This window comes from Lithobates pipiens, unplaced genomic scaffold (assembly GCF_037356315.1).
Source record: "Lithobates pipiens isolate NorthernLeopardFrog02 unplaced genomic scaffold, aLitPip1_a1.2 Scaffold_3, whole genome shotgun sequence".
Taxonomy (NCBI): domain Eukaryota; kingdom Metazoa; phylum Chordata; class Amphibia; order Anura; family Ranidae; genus Lithobates; species Lithobates pipiens.
Window position 1 is genome coordinate 108672237 of NW_027507790.1, and position 17623 is coordinate 108689859.

The following is a 17623-nucleotide window of genomic DNA, read 5'->3' on the forward strand; positions in this document are numbered from 1 at the left end:
GAGGAGGGCAGAGTAAAAAGAAAAAGACGTAGGACAAGGTATTTTTAACTTGAGCAACGCCGTTTTCTTAAACGAGCTGTGCGTTTTAGAGTTAGGTCTCAAATTCTCCCCCTCATAAATTTGATGCTTTTATTGAGCTACACAAAATCTCGAGGAAGATGAATATCAGGAAACATTATGCCAATACTCAAACACAGAGCGATCAGGAGGAAAACGAATTTCAACACATGCAGCTTAGGAATAGGTCGGTGTTTAACCCCAAAGTACAAAACAACCACTTTAGTAAGGTTTTCAGGACCCTGGTCAAACACGATCTTGATAAACTCAACATTGTATCAGGAAGGTTCAAAAAAGATACAGAACAAGGGCTCAGACTGTTATAAAAAAAAATTAAAGAGGCTGTGATACAACCAGCTGATAAAGGAGGAGAACTGGTGATTTTAAATAAAGAAGATTATATGGCAGAACTCTACAGAAATGGGAACCCTACAAACAAATATAAGGCCAAATTGAAAAGATTAATCAAGAAAGGAATAATTTTGATGGTTCAACCTCAAGCAACACCTAACAAAGATGGCACCTCATCCCTGAAAGTTTGAAACATGAATCAAAGGACAGGAAGGGAAATTAGGGATTTTTGCGGTGCTAATTAACAAAATACAATTAATTAAAGTACAAAGTTAGTAGTACAAAAATTTATTAAGTTTGAGCTTAAAATCAGTAGCAATATATGCTTAAAAGATTCAGAATAATGCAATACAGTGGTTGTTCTCGTCAAGCACACATAGTCCCGACATGTTTCGCATTAGATTGCTTCTTCAGGGGATGTGTGAAAGTTTGAACAAGATCTAGACCGAAAATACAAAGTACAAAATAATAATAAAGTATGTCACAACATTCGTAAGTGCAGAAATAGAGGGGAAGGGGAAAGGGGGAGGGGAAACAACAGACACACACACATCAAACCCACCTTCAACCACTACGTTGGTGGTAAAGTAGTGGGATTGTCCACCTCGGGGGTTAGCCGCAGCAGTGCTGAATCGCAGGGGGCTAAAAAGCCAACCCAAGAAAACTGATAAAAAAAAGGAATATATAGTAAAAAAAAAAAAAAAAAAAAAAAATTTGAAATTTTGGGATGATTTAAAGTTCTTTGAATACCTAACTTAATTTCAAGGTTGCTAAAATAAAACAACCTTTTGGGGGTGAAGGACCCTCTAAAGTATAAAAATTGAGAAAAAATAGTACAAGGATATATTTTAGTTTCAAATGTATTACTTACGTAGGTTGGATAATTGTAAGCAGTGGGGACGCTCGCATTTTGAAAAAAAATCTTTTTGAGCACTCAGGGAGACACACCTGCATAGAAATACCAGCTGGGTGGCCAATCAAAGAGAAAACAAAACGAAGATTAGAAAAGTTAAAGTAAAATAAAAAAGTGTATCTCAAAAGGGTGGTGTGTACATCATAAACTGAGTGTTATAAAGACACAAACCCTCAGGCATATAGATATACCCAAAGAGTTAAACATTCGCATCCCAAGGCATAGAATTCAAAGCCAGGGAGTTAATGCAGGCATATAGAAAGGGACATAGACAGTAGCCTAGGTCCAAAGGGTTGAAACACCGGCAGAGAGATACGTGAACGTTTGCAAATGAAAAAAAGACCGATCGAATAAATGTTGAAGAATATAACAGTAAGCTTACCGAAAAGTACAGAGTCTGAACGATCAAGCGTCACCCTTGGCTGCAACCCGCAACGGAATGACGATATTACGAAGGCTTTTTATATGCCCCGCCATCAAGCCGGCGTCTGACGTAGTCGGCCTGATGCGGACAAAAGGAGCGCTGTTGCGCATGCTCACCAATGGGACGAGACTGAATAAGCCTACAAATCCCATAATGCCTCAGGCATGTGGGCGGAGGAAAGAGGGGAACGATCGATGCCTTCGTAGAAGGCGAAGGCATAAACGAACGCGGCCATCAATCTGACCGCCCGGTCAGGCGTAGAGGCAAAAAACGATGGAAAAGAGGGTCGGAACAGAATGGCAGAAGAAATAGCCAATCCTTCCGACCAATGTAGGGGGAGCGTCGCAGCGCTGAAAAGGGGCAATGGCACACAAGGCGCCTGTGCCCCCGGGTGTCCGTGCGAACAGCACTGATGGGGAAGCCGTAGAGGTGGACCATTCGGGTGGGAAATCGTAAAAGGGAAGGACAAAAAATATTTCTCTAAAAGCTGCACATAACAGAACATAGTAATATTGTAAACATATAAACATATACATGATGTATTTTTATACTCAAAACAAATCAATACAGACAAATTTCAAATAATACAATAAAACAATGAAAAAATAAAAAGAAAAAAATAAAAAAAAAAAAAGGGGGGAAAAGGGGCGGGGGAGGGGGGGAAAGGGGAAGGAGGGGAAGGGGAAATGGGAACCCAACCAGGTTCCCTCTCAGAGGAGCGGTCAGCAAGATTGAAAGGCCAGAAAAGGTTTCTATATCATAAAAAAGGTTTGAAGCTTAAGTTTTCATTGAAGCCAGGTGGAATTGTAGCCCTTAGGTTGAAAATCCATTCAGCTTCATGTTGAAGTAAGATATTATCCACACTGCCCCCTCTCACATCAAGGGGGATATGTTCAAGTGCGGAAAAGGTGATAAATTTGGGATTGAAGGCATGGAAGAGGCCAACATGTCGACTGATGGCCGTCTCCATTTTCTTCTTGATAATGGGTTTGATATGGTCCTTGATTCGAATACAAAATTGTCGATTTGTTTTACCTACATAAAACCCGCCACAAAGGCAACGGGCAAGATATATAACGCCCTGTGTTTGGCATGTGACTCGATGTTTAATGGAGTGCCATTTGCCATTTGGCAGTTTAAGTTTGGTATGTGAATTGACATAACAACAAACGTCACAATGGCCACAAGGAAAAGTGCCATTGGTTACTTTTCTAGTGTCCAACTTTGGTTGTTCAAAGTGACTATGCACTAATTTATCTTTGAGAGAGGGAACTCTTTTAAAGGTAACTTCGGGAAAGTTTTTAATATATTTCTTGGTAGTAGGGTCAGCTAGAAGGAGTGGCCAAAACTTGTGTAAAATTTCCTTGAACTTACGATGCTGATTGGAATAGCGAGTAATAATTCTAACTGAATCATTTGTATTGGGACGTCGGGTTGAGAAAATAAGTGAAGTTCTAGTTTTGGGTTTTACACGGTTATAGGCTTGTTTCAAGCATTTATGACTGTATCCTCTTTTTCTCAATCTTTGGTAAAGGTCATCAGCTGCTATATTAAAATCTGAATTTTTGCTACAATTTCGCTTTAAACGCAAATATTGGCTATAGGGAATACTGTTAATCAAAGAAATTGGGTGAAAGCTAGTAGCGTGTAAAACCGTGTTACCAGCAGATGGTTTCCTAAATAAGAGAGAGTTGAGTCTACCTTCACTGTCCAACGAGATAGTTATGTCTAAAAAGTTAACTATTGACTGACTATGTTGCATAGTAAATTTCAAATTGAAATTGTTAATGGAAATCAATTGAAAGAAAGTTTTTAATTCTGTTTCCGTACCTGCCCAAAAAAAAAGAACATCGTCGATATAACGAAACCATGAAATAATTTTATCCAAAAACGGTGACAAATCTTCTCTAGAGAAAGTTTCCTTTTCCCACCCCCCCAGGTACAGGTTTGCATACGATGGGGCACATTTAGTCCCCATCGCAACTCCCTGTACCTGGAGGTAGTGGGTGGAGTCAAAAACAAAGACATTATGCTTAAGAATATATTCAAGGAGGTCCACAACAAAAGAACTATATTGTGAGAAAGAGGAACCTCTTTTCAGAAAGAAACCTGCATACAACTTCAACTCCCTTGTCATGGGGAATTGTGTTGTAGAGGCTTTCGATATCCAGGGCAACCAGCCATGAGTTGGGAGGGAGAGACAGTCCCTCAATCATTCTTAACAAATCGATGGTGTCTTTAACATATGAAGATAGAGAGATGAGTTCCCTCTCTCAAAGATAAATTAGTGCATAGTCACTTTGAACAACCAAAGTTGGACACTAGAAAAGTAACCAATGGCACTTTTCCTTGTGGCCATTGTGACGTTTGTTGTTATGTCTATTCACATACCAAACTTAAACTGCCAAATGGCAAATGGCACTCCATTAAACATCGAGTCACATGCCAAACACAGGGCGTTATATATCTTGCCCGTTGCCTTTGTGGCGGGTTTTATGTAGGTAAAACAAAGCGACAATTTTGTATTCGAATCAAGGACCATATCAAACCCATTATCAAGAAGAAAATGGAGACGGCCATCAGTCGGCATGTTGGCCTCTTCCATGCCTTCAATCCCAAATTTATCACCTTTTCCGCACTTGAACATATCCCCCTTGATGTGAGAGGGGGCAGTGTGGATAATATCTTATTTCAACATGAAGCTGAATGGATTTTCAACCTAAGGGCTACAATTCCACCTGGCTTCAATGAAAACTTAAGCTTCAAACCTTTTTTATGATATAGAAACCTTTTCTGGCCTTTCAATCTTGCTGACCGCTCCTCTGAGAGGGAACCTGGTTGGGTTCCCATTTCCCCTTCCCCTCCTTCCCCTTTCCCCCCCTCCCCTCCCCCTCCCTCCCCCCATTTTTCCCCCTTTTTTTTTTTTTTTTTCTTTTTTTCTTTTAATTTTTTCATTGTTTTATTGTATTATTTGAAATTTTTCTGTATTGATTTGTTTTGAGTATAAAAATACATCATGTATATGTTTATATGTTTACGATATTACTATGTTCTGTTATGTGCAGCTTTTAGAGAAATATTTTTTGTCCTTCCCTTTTACGATTTCCCACCCGAATGGTCCACCTCTACGGCTTCCCCATCAGTGCTGTTCGCACGGACACCCGGGGGCACAGGCGCCTTGTGTGCCATTGCCCCTTTTCAGCGCTGCGACGCTCCCCCTACATTGGTCGGAAGGATTGGCTATTTCTTCTGCCATTCTGTTCCGACCCTCTTTTCCATAGTTTTTTGCCTCTACGCCTGACCGGGCGGTCAGATTGATGGCCGCGTTCGTTTATGCCTTCGCCTTCTACGAAGGCATCGATCGTTCCCCTCTTTCCTCCGCCCACATGCCTGAGGCATTATGGGATTTGTAGGCTTATTCAGTCTCGTCCCATTGGTGAGCATGCGCAACAGCGCTCCTTTTGTCCGCATCAGGCCGACTACGTCAGACGCCGGCTTGATGGCGGGGCATATAAAAAGCCTTCGTAATATCGTCATTCCGTTGCGGGTTGCAGCCAAGGGTGACGCTTGATCGTTCAGACTCTGTACTTTTCGGTAAGCTTACTGTTATATTCTTCAACATTTATTCGATCGGTCTTTTTTTCATTTGCAAACGTTCACGTATCTCTCTGCCGGTGTTTCAACCCTTTGGACCTAGGCTATTGTCTATGTCCCTTTCTATATGCCTGCATTAACTCCCTGGCTTTGAATTCTATGCCTTGGGATGCGAATGTTTAACTCTTTGGGTATATCTATATGCCTGAGGGTTTGTGTCTTTATAACACTCAGTTTATGATGTACACACCACCCTTTTGAGATACACTTTTTTATTTTACTTTAACTTTTCTAATCTTCGTTTTGTTTTCTCTTTGATTGGCCACCCAGCTGGTATTTCTATGCAGGTGTGTCTCCCTGAGTGCTCAAAAAGATTTTTTTTCAAAATGCGAGCGTCCCCACTGCTTACAATTATCCAACCTACGTAAGTAATACATTTGAAACTAAAATATATCCTTGTACTATTTTTTCTCAATTTTTATACTTTAGAGGGTCCTTCACCCCCAAAAGGTTGTTTTATTTTAGCAACCTTGAAATTAAGTTAGGTATTCAAAGAACTTTAAATCATCCCAAAATTTCAAATTTGTTTTTTTTTGTTTTTTTACTATATATTCCTTTTTTTTATCAGTTTTCTTGGGTTGGCTTTTTAGCCCCCTGCGATTCAGCACTGCTGCGGCTAACCCCCGAGGTGGACAATCCCACTACTTTACCACCAACGTAGTGGTTGAAGGTGGGTTTGATGTGTGTGTGTCTGTTGTTTCCCCTCCCCCTTTCCCCTTCCCCTCTATTTCTGCACTTACGAATGTTGTGACATACTTTATTATTATTTTGTACTTTGTATTTTCGGTCTAGATCTTGTTCAAACTTTCACACATCCCCTGAAGAAGCAATCTAATGCGAAACATGTCGGGACTATGTGTGCTTGACGAGAACAACCACTGTATTGCATTATTCTGAATCTTTTAAGCATATATTGCTACTGATTTTAAGCTCAAACTTAATAAATTTTTGTACTACTAACTTTGTACTTTAATTAATTGTATTTTGTTAATTAGCACCGCAAAAATCCCTAATTTCCCTTCCTGTCCTTTGATTCATGTTTCAAACTTTCAGGGATGAGGTGCCATCTTTGTTAGGTGTTGCTTGAGGTTGAACCATCAAAATTATTCCAATTTTGTCCCCTGGTGTTTCAATACACTATTTTCTCCTTGGTTCTTCATCAACAACACAACATATGTTTCTACTCTGCTATTTCAGTAAATACTAACGTGTTTTGCATTGTGTGTTTTTTTTTTTTTTTCTTCTCCTCTCTTCCCCTCCCACACGTTCCCTTATCTCGGTATGGCGGCCTTTAGTGGCGAGGCCTGGGATGCTCTAATGGACAAAGTCCAACTTACACAAAAAACAGGCGACATTTCAGATAAAGATCTCGATTTTGCTTTCCTCAGACTACAACGCCTCCTCGAACGAAAGGTTCGAGTTTTTTGGCACAAAAAATATTTTCACAAATACATAGAAAATCTTATTGTACCTTTTGGACTGCGAATCCAGATCTTTCCTAATATTAAAAAAGTTGATGATATCATTAAATCGAAATGGGAAGAAAATCTACAAACATGCTCCTTTGGCATGATGTCTTTGTTATGTATTCAGTATGATCATGAACTTTCTATACTGGACAGTCTAATTTCCCATTGGTATGAAGATCATGAATCTAGAATTTCCACCACGAGATTTCAGAAAAAGGAACAGGACCTTCAAGTCCTTATTGAAAAATATACTTTAGAAATTATTCAAATCAAAGAAAATAAATTTACCAGGGATAGCCTGGCCCACACAAATGGTTATGCTTACAAATGGACTCGAGATTCCAAACCTAAATTCACTAAACCTTTCAATTCACGTACAAATAGAAATAATGATAACACTCCCAATGTCTCTCCACCCTCCTCTTTTTCTTCTACACAGTCCACCATGTACCGTGACCTGTCTGAGGACAGAGTACCGAAAAAAAGAAAAGGAAACTCTGAACACGCCTCCACTGAGTCCCTTCGGAATCAATTGGGCACTCCGCTCTCTCGTCGGGCACCACCATTTTCATCGAAACCAACACCTGCTGGCACACTTGCGATGTTTCACCCCTCTCACTCTCTTTCTTTAGGCTCTCGTGGCACACAACCAATGTCAAATCAATGCACAGCCCCTTCGGCCCAGGCAACCTCCTCCATAACTTCTTTGCAATCTGCGAATCCATCGGTAAGCACTACCAATGTCATTATCTCGCCTCTAGGTACTCCTTTACCTGCAGATTTGAAATTGGCACCTATTTTTTTAGGCAAGGACCAGATTCCACCGATGATTTGAATGACATTTATGTACAAGGTAACCTTGATTCATCTACAAATGAGTTGTCAATAATACATTTATCATCACAGAGATTATCCGAAACTGAATTGGAAGTCTTGAAATTAGGACTAACCTTTTGTCCTGATTCAAATACAACCAAATTTCAACTTATTAAGGATTTACATCTTTTTGCCCGTAGACTGTTATATCGAGTTATCTTTGATAAGCCTGTTACTCCAGACTTTGATAGTAATGACGATGTCCGGTCTTATGAAAATATGACCGAACATTATGCCATCAAAAATTTGATGGAATTATGGGAGGAGGGAAACACTGATGACGACGACTCGGAAGTAATTTCCACTCCTAGTCTGTCAGTCCCAGGTGTTTCCTTCCCCCCCCCTCCATCCTTTAAATGCAAATCTAGAGCATTTCCTCTACTCAATGCAAACCCAAACATTTGGGCGTTTATACAGCAAACAACTATAGAGATTGAGAAATTGTCGTTTCATTCACCTTTATCTAACAATCTTTCGTTACAACACAGAGCAGCTATTAAATCCTTACAAAAAAATACAAATTTAATTATTAAGCCCGCAGACAAGGGCGGAAATTTGGTGATCATGGAAGTTGCACAATACACCTCCATGTGTCGAAATATACTGTCCAATAGAAATTGGTATCGTCCTATTTCTAAAACTGTCATTCTAAATTATCGAAATATCTATTTGAATCTCATTTTTAAGGCATATCAACAAGGGGTCATTGACCTCAACACATGGAAATTCCTAAACATCAAGGATCCAAAGATTCCAACTTTTTACGCACTACCGAAAATTCATAAGTCTCAAACAAATCCTCCAGGACGTCCTATCATTTCAGGATGTTCCTGTTTAACTGAAAATGCGAGCGCATTAGTTGACAGCTATCTAAGTCCACACGTCATCTCTCTATCTTCATATGTTAAAGACACCATTGATTTGTTAAGAATGATTGAGGGACTGTCTCTCCCTCCCAACTCATGGCTGGTTGCCCTGGATATCGAAAGCCTCTAGAACACAATTCCCCATGACAAGGGAGTTGAAGTTGTATGCAGGTTTCTTTCTGAAAGAGGTTCCTCTTTCTCACAATATAGTTCTTTTGTTGTGGACCTCCTTGAATATATTCTTAAGCATAATGTCTTTGTTTTTGACTCCACCCACTACCTCCAGGTACAGGGAGTTGCGATGGGGACTAAATGTGCCCCATCGTATGCAAACCTGTACCTGGGGGGGTGGGAAAAGGAAACTTTCTCTAGAGAAGATTTGTCACCGTTTTTGGATAAAATTATTTCATGGTTTCGTTATATCGACGATGTTCTTTTTTTTTGGGCAGGTACGGAAACAGAATTAAAAACTTTCTTTCAATTGATTTCCATTAACAATTTCAATTTGAAATTTACTATGCAACATAGTCAGTCAATAGTTAACTTTTTAGACATAACTATCTCGTTGGACAGTGAAGGTAGACTCAACTCTCTCTTATTTAGGAAACCATCTGCTGGTAACACGGTTTTACACGCTACTAGCTTTCACCCAATTTCTTTGATTAACAGTATTCCCTATAGCCAATATTTGCGTTTAAAGCGAAATTGTAGCAAAAATTCAGATTTTAATATAGCAGCTGATGACCTTTACCAAAGATTGAGAAAAAGAGGATACAGTCATAAATGCTTGAAACGAGCCTATAACCGTGTAAAACCCAAAACTAGAACTTCACTTATTTTCTCAACCCGACGTCCCAATACAAATGATTCAGTTAGAATTATTACTCGCTATTCCAATCAGCATCGTAAGTTCAAGGAAATTTTACACAAGTTTTGGCCACTCCTTCTAGCTGACCCTACTACCAAGAAATATATTAAAAACTTTCCCGAAGTTACCTTTAAAAGAGTTCCCTCTCTCAAAGATAAATTAGTGCATAGTCACTTTGAACAACCAAAGTTGGACACTAGAAAAGTAACCAATGGCACTTTTCCTTGTGGCCATTGTGACGTTTGTTGTTATGTCAATTCACATACCAAACTTAAACTGCCAAATGGCAAATGGCACTCCATTAAACATCGAGTCACATGCCAAACACAGGGCGTTATATATCTTGCCCGTTGCCTTTGTGGCGGGTTTTATGTAGGTAAAACAAAGCGACAATTTTGTATTCGAATCAAGGACCATATCAAACCCATTATCAAGAAGAAAATGGAGACGGCCATCAGTCGACATGTTGGCCTCTTCCATGCCTTCAATCCCAAATTTATCACCTTTTCCGCACTTGAACATATCCCCCTTGATGTGAGAGGGGGCAGTGTGGATAATATCTTACTTCAACATGAAGCTGAATGGATTTTCAACCTAAGGGCTACAATTCCACCTGGCTTCAATGAAAACTTAAGCTTCAAACCTTTTTTATGATATAGAAACCTTTTCTGGCCTTTCAATCTTGCTGACCGCTCCTCTGAGAGGGAACCTGGTTGGGTTCCCATTTCCCCTTCCCCTCCTTCCCCCCCTCCCCTCCCCCTCCCCCCCCCCCCCCTTTTTCCCCCTTTTTTTTTTTTTTTTTTCTTTTTTTCTTTTTTTTTTTTCATTGTTTTATTGTATTATTTGAAATTTGTCTGTATTGATTTGTTTTGAGTATAAAAATACATCATGTATATGTTTACGATATTACTATGTTCTGTTATGTGCAGCTTTTAGAGAAATATTTTTTGTCCTTCCCTTTTACGATTTCCCACCCGAATGGTCCACCTCTACGGCTTCCCCATCAGTGCTGTTCGCACGGACACCCGGGGGCACAGGCGCCTTGTGTGCCATTGCCCCTTTTCAGCGCTGCGACGCTCCCCCTACATTGGTCGGAAGGATTGGCTATTTCTTCTGCCATTCTGTTCCGACCCTCTTTTCCATAGTTTTTTGCCTCTACGCCTGACCGGGCGGTCAGATTGATGGCCGCGTTCGTTTATGCCTTCGCCTTCTACGAAGGCATCGATCGTTCCCCTCTTTCCTCCGCCCACATGCCTGAGGCATTATGGGATTTGTAGGCTTATTCAGTCTCGTCCCATTGGTGAGCATGCGCAACAGCGCTCCTTTTGTCCGCATCAGGCCGACTACGTCAGACGCCGGCTTGATGGCGGGGCATATAAAAAGCCTTCGTAATATCGTCATTCCGTTGCGGGTTGCAGCCAAGGGTGACGCTTGATCGTTCAGACTCTGTACTTTTCGGTAAGCTTACTGTTATATTCTTCAACATTTATTCGATCGGTCTTTTTTTCATTTGCAAACGTTCACGTATCTCTCTGCCGGTGTTTCAACCCTTTGGACCTAGGCTACTGTCTATGTCCCTTTCTATATGCCTGCATTAACTCCCTGGCTTTGAATTCTATGCCTTGGGATGCGAATGTTTAACTCTTTGGGTATATCTATATGCCTGAGGGTTTGTGTCTTTATAACACTCAGTTTATGATGTACACACCACCCTTTTGAGATACACTTTTTTATTTTACTTTAACTTTTCTAATCTTCGTTTTGTTTTCTCTTTGATTGGCCACCCAGCTGGTATTTCTATGCAGGTGTGTCTCCCTGAGTGCTCAAAAAGATTTTTTTTCAAAATGCGAGCGTCCCCACTGCTTACAATTATCCAACCTACGTAAGTAATACATTTGAAACTAAAATATATCCTTGTACTATTTTTTCTCAATTTTTATACTTTAGAGGGTCCTTCACCCCCAAAAGGTTGTTTTATTTTAGCAACCTTGAAATTAAGTTAGGTATTCAAAGAACTTTAAATCATCCCAAAATTTCAAATTTGTTTTTTTTTTTTTTTTTACTATATATTCCTTTTTTTTATCAGTTTTCTTGGGTTGGCTTTTTAGCCCCCTGCGATTCAGCACTGCTGCGGCTAACCCCCGAGGTGGACAATCCCACTACTTTACCACCAACGTAGTGGTTGAAGGTGGGTTTGATGTGTGTGTGTCTGTTGTTTCCCCTCCCCCTTTCCCCTTCCCCTCTATTTCTGCACTTACGAATGTTGTGACATACTTTATTATTATTTTGTACTTTGTATTTTCGGTCTAGATCTTGTTCAAACTTTCACACATCCCCTGAAGAAGCAATCTAATGCGAAACATGTCGGGACTATGTGTGCTTGACGAGAACAACCACTGTATTGCATTATTCTGAATCTTTTAAGCATATATTGCTACTGATTTTAAGCTCAAACTTAATAAATTTTTGTACTACTAACTTTGTACTTTAATTAATTGTATTTTGTTAATTAGCACCGCAAAAATCCCTAATTTCCCTTCCTGTCCTTTGATTCATTAATCAAGAAAGCCTATAAAGAAGATCTCATCAATAAAAGAGAAGCTAAATATCTTATACCTGATGCCAACCGTACGCCGATTGTCTATCAAATACTGAAAATTCACAAATGCATGGGCAAACCCCGGGGAGACCAATAATAAGTGGCATCGACTCTCTCTTCAGTAGGCTGGGGGATTACTTGGAATGCTTCTTGCAACCCTTGGCCCAGAAGTCTCCAGCCTACTTAAGAGACAGTAAGGAACTGATTAACCTGCTTAACCGCTTGCGGCTCGCTGTCCGTCATATGACGGGCAGGCGGCATGACTCTCTTTCTGGGAGGGTGTCATGTGATGTCCTTCCATTTAAACAGGGAATGCACGTGATCTTGCGCACGCATCCCTGTTCCTTCAGTGGCGGCGTGTCACGGAGACACCGCTCGCCACGAGGGGGGTGAACATGTGATTTCATCATGGCCGATCACAGATGGGTCCCCCCCACTGTGCACGGTGCATACGCACGATCGCGCTGCGCATGCACGTTGGTAGCGGCATGTTCCTGGGAACACTGCTCATCACCGACACTGGTAAACATACCCGACACAGTCCATCTGAGTACCTGAGTACCTGTCACAGTCCATCAGAGTACCTGTCATGGTCCATCAGAGTACCTGTCACGGTCCATCAGAGTACCTGTCACGGTCCATCAGAGTACCTATCAGAGTCCATCTGAGTACCCGTCACAGTCCATCTGTGTACCCGTGTACCTGTCACAGTCCATCTGAGTACCTGTCACAGTCCATCTGAGTACCTGAGTACCTGTCACAGTCCATCTGAGTACCCAAGTACCTGCCACAGTCCATCAGAGTACCCGTCACAGTCCATCAGAGTACTCGTCACAGTCCATCAGAGTACACGACGCAGTCCATCTGAGTATGTCACAGTCCATCAGAGTACCGAGTACCTGTCACCACTCCCTTCAGAGTACCCAAATACCAGTCCCCAGGCCATCAGAGTACCCGAGTACCTGTCACCAGGCTATCAGAGTACCTGTCACAGTCCATCAGAGTACCTGTCACAGTCCATCAGAGTACCCGTCACAGTCCATCTGAGTACCTATCACAGTCCATCAGAGTACCTGAGTACTTTTCACCAGGCATCAGAGTACCCAAGTACCTGTCACCAGGCCATTAGAGTACCCGAGTACCTGTCACCAGGCCATCAGAGTACCCGAGTACTTGTCACCAGCCCATCAGAGTACCCGAGTACCAGTCTGCAGCTCATCAAGTTACCTGAGTACCTGTCACCAGGCCATCAGAGTACCCGAGTACCTGTCACCAGGCCATCAGAGTACCTGAGTACCTGTCACCAGGCCATCAGAGTACCCGAGTACCTGTCACCAGGCCATCACAGTACCCGAGTACCTGTCACCAGGCCATCAGAGTACCCGAGTGCCAGTCTGCAGCTCATCAAGTTACCCGAGTACCTGTCTAAAGCTCATCAGAGTACCCGTCACAGTCCATCAGAGTACCCGTCACAGTCCATCTAAGTGCCCGAGTACTTGTCCATCAGTCCATCAGAGTACCCAAGTACCTGACACCAGGCCATCAGAGTACCCGAGTACATGTCACCAGCCCATCAGAGTGCCTGAGTACCTGTCACCAGCCCATCAGAGTACCCGAGTACCAGGCTGCAGCTCATCAAGTTACCTGAGTACCTGTCACCAGGCCATCAGAGTACCCGAGTACCAGGCTGCAGCTCATCAAGTTACCTGAGTACCTGTCACCAGGCCATCAGAGTACCTGAGTACCTGTCACCAGGCCATCAGAGTACCTGTCACAGTCCAGCTGAGTAGTGATAGACGAACTTCCGACAGGACGTTTCGCGAACGCGGCCAAAAGTTCGCAAACCGCAAGGTTCGCGTGGACCCCATTCACTTTAATGGCAGGCGAACCTTAAAAACCTCCAGGTCATATTTTCAGCCACAAAATACTTACTAGCTGTGCCCACAACATGGACACTGACATAACAAAAGTATTAAGTGAATCTGGGATTGACAACGACAAGCATTTATTTTTATCTGTGAAATTTTGACAATTCAGGAGCGCATGAAGGCCATGGAGTAGAGCCAAGATCAGGGCAGGCTATGAAGGGGGTGCAGGAGATGATCAGTGCCACAGTCAGGGTAGCGCAGTCCTGTGCCAGTGTCCCAACCTGTGCTTGAGCCCCTCCCTCTGCCCAGCCCTTACCCCCACCTATGCAGGGCTCCACTGCGGTGGTCCGGAGGTGCCAGTGCAGTGCTGATCCTCAGCCATGGTGCTGGCACTGCCTGCTGATTGGCTTCTCCGCTGCTATCTCCCTCACTGTCTGAAACCAGCACTGCGAAAGAGACTGAGCACTGGCACCAGCACCGAGATAGAGAGCACTGGCACCAGCACCGAGATAGAGAGCACTGACACCAGCACCGAGATAGAGAGCACTGACACCAGCACCGTGATAGAGAGCACTGACACCCCACAAGCACCGAGATAGAGAGCACTGACACCAGCACTGATACCAGCAACTCACTGCGGGACTCAAAAATATGACACCGCTCAACCTCTTCAAACAGGAGGGTACGGGCATATAGTACGGTGTGCTTTTTTTGTACAAGGAAGTGAGCCAAAAGGTAGAAAAAAGGTCCATGTGCTAGATTAAATAAATCGTTTATAGAGTTATGCATATACATAGTCTACTGGTCACATGTGTTGAATTCCTCCGAGATCCATGCCTCATTCATTTTTATAAATGTGAGGTAATCAACACTGTCGTGAGCTAGGCGAGTGCGCTTATCGGTCATGATCCCTCCTGCTGCGCTTAACGTCCTTTCGGACAGGACACTGGATGAGGGGCAAGCCAACAGTTCCATTGCAAATTGGGCAAGCTCTGGCCAGAGGTCAAGCCTTCCCACCCAGTAGTCCAGGGGTTCATCACTTCTCAGAGCGTCCACATCGGCCGTTAACCCGATGTAGTCGGACACCTGTCGGTCTAGGAGTTCCCTGATGCTGGATCCAGATGACATCTGTCAATGGGTCGGCTGAAAGAATGACCTCATATCAGAAGTCACCAACACATCTTCAAACCAGCCTCTTCTTGCAGGTGCTGTTGGATTGGTCCCCGCAACTCTCTCTGGGAGTGGGAATTCCTCCTCTGGCAGCGCACGCAAAAGCAGAATGCAGCATTTCTCGAAGCAAGGCCTGTAAGTGCTCCATTCTGACAGCCCTCTGTGATGGTGGTAACATTTCCGCCATTTTGTGTTTGTACTGGGGGTCTAAATACGTTGCCACCCAGTACTGGTCCTTGACCTTTATGCTTTTTATACGGGGGTCCCTGTTAAACTAAACTGGAAGCGGTGTGGTGGTCTGGCTCCTGCTCATCATCCAGGATAATGTCGTCCTCCTCGTTCTCCTCTCCCCATCCACGCACAACAACAGGGATCCCAGAAAGGTTTAAAGCATGCTCTTCTTGCTCCTCTGCCCTGGCACCATCCTCCTCTGACTCCTCTTCAGACTCCTGTTGTTGACTAGTCTCAGATAGAGTAGCCCCCCCCGGGAATTCAGCCAGCATTGTGACTTCCTCATCTTCCTGCTCCTCCATGGCTTGATCAATGACACGACTCAATGCATGCTCCATAAAGAAGGTGTAAGGTACGATGTCACTGATGGCGCCATGGCTGAGACTGACCAGTTTGGTGATCTCATCAAATGGCCGCAGAAGTCTGCATGCATCACGCATGAGCAGCCACTGGCGCAGTGAAAAAAAAACAAGCTCCCCAGAACCTGTTCTGCCGCAGAGTTCTTACAGATAGTCGTTAACTGCACATTTCTGCTGGAGCAGCCTATCAAGCATATAGAAGGATGACTTCTATCGAGCCGGGCAATCGGAAATAAGACGTTTGACCGCCAGATTGTGTCGCCGCTGAATGTCAGCAAGGCGAGCCATGGCCATGTAAGATCTTCTGAAATGGGCCGAGATTTTCCTTGCCTGCCGCAAGATGTCCTGGACCCCAGGGTATTTGACAACGAATCGCTGCACGACCAAGTTTAAGGCGTGTGCCATGTATGGCACGTGTGTCATTTTGCCCTGTTTCAATGCGCTAAGCAGATTGGCACCGTTGTCACACACCACTTTACCAACTGTCAAGCCACTGATCTGCCTGTGAACGCAAAGCTGAAAGGAGTGCAGGGTCAGTGTGGCTCTTGGCTTCCAGGCACAACAGACACAGCACAGCATGGCAACGTCTCACCTGGCATGTCGAATAGGTTCTGGGGATCTTGGGCGGCACAGCGGAAGAGACGCTAGCAGCGGAAAAGGAGGTGTCAGCCGAGGAGGAGGATGGAGTAGGAGGAGGAGAAGAGCCAGGCCTGCATGCAATCCGTGGCGGTAAAACCAAATCTACACGGGTGCCACGGGTTACATGCTTGACGGCCGTCAGAAGGTTCACCCAGTGGGCAGTAAAAGTTATATACCTTCCCTGCCGTGTTTATTAGACCATGTGCCTGTGGTCAGATGTATCTTGGCACTGACACTGTGTGCTAGAGATACATTCAGTTGCCGCTGAACATGGCCATATAGCTCTGGGATGCCCTTCTGTGAGAAATACTTCCTTCCTGGGACCTACCATTGTGGTGTTCCAATTGCCACAAATTTCCGAAAGGCCTCCGAGTCCACCATTTTATATGGCAGTAGTTGGAGGGCTATCAGTTCTGACAAGCCAGTCGTCAACCGTTGGGCAAGAGGGTTATCCGGCGTCATAATTTTTTTACGCTCGAACATTTGGCCCACGGAAGCCTGGCTTTTTCCAGAAAAAAGTGAGGACGGCATGATGGAAGGTGGAGTGGAGGACAATTGTGAGGAGAGAGGAGAAAGAGAAGTAGAAGAGGAGGCTGGACAGTGAGAGCCTGGAGTGTGGCTTTGTGGGTTCCGTTGCTCCCACTGGGCTCGTGATGGCAGCTCATGTGCCTTCTTAAGGCGGTCGTCCCTAGGTGAGTGTTGGGCTTACCGCGACTTATGCGTTGACTACAAAGATTGCAGATGGCAATACTATTGTCATTAGCGGACACGTTAAAAAAAAGCCCACACTGCGGAGCCATGTGCCGGCCTCCTGGGAGCACCAGATGTGACCGTACATGGTTGATGCAATGTAAGTTCTGCCTGCTTCTTCTCCCTATCTTCTGGTCCCTATCTTCTGGTCCATATCTCCCTCTGAACTCCCCTCTTCCTCTCTTGAGGGCACCCACATGACATCACTAGACACGTCATCATTGATGTAACCTTCCACACCGCTATAATTAGAGATCTTGGAGTAGGCAGCAACACCGGGGACCAACCTCCTCCTTGGACTGATCTGTGTACTGTCGTCAGACTGCTGAGTGGCGGTTGTTGCTACCTCCTCTTCCTGATCCAATGCCAAGAGTTGCTGTGCATCGGCAATGTCTTGTGATGGATCGGAAAATAATTCCTGTGACTCAAGCCGAGGGTATATGGTGGTGGTAGTGTCTTTGGGGGTGCACACAGCAGAGAGTGAAGAAGAGCGCGCAGATCGAGAGGATGAGGAGGGTGAGGAAGAGTA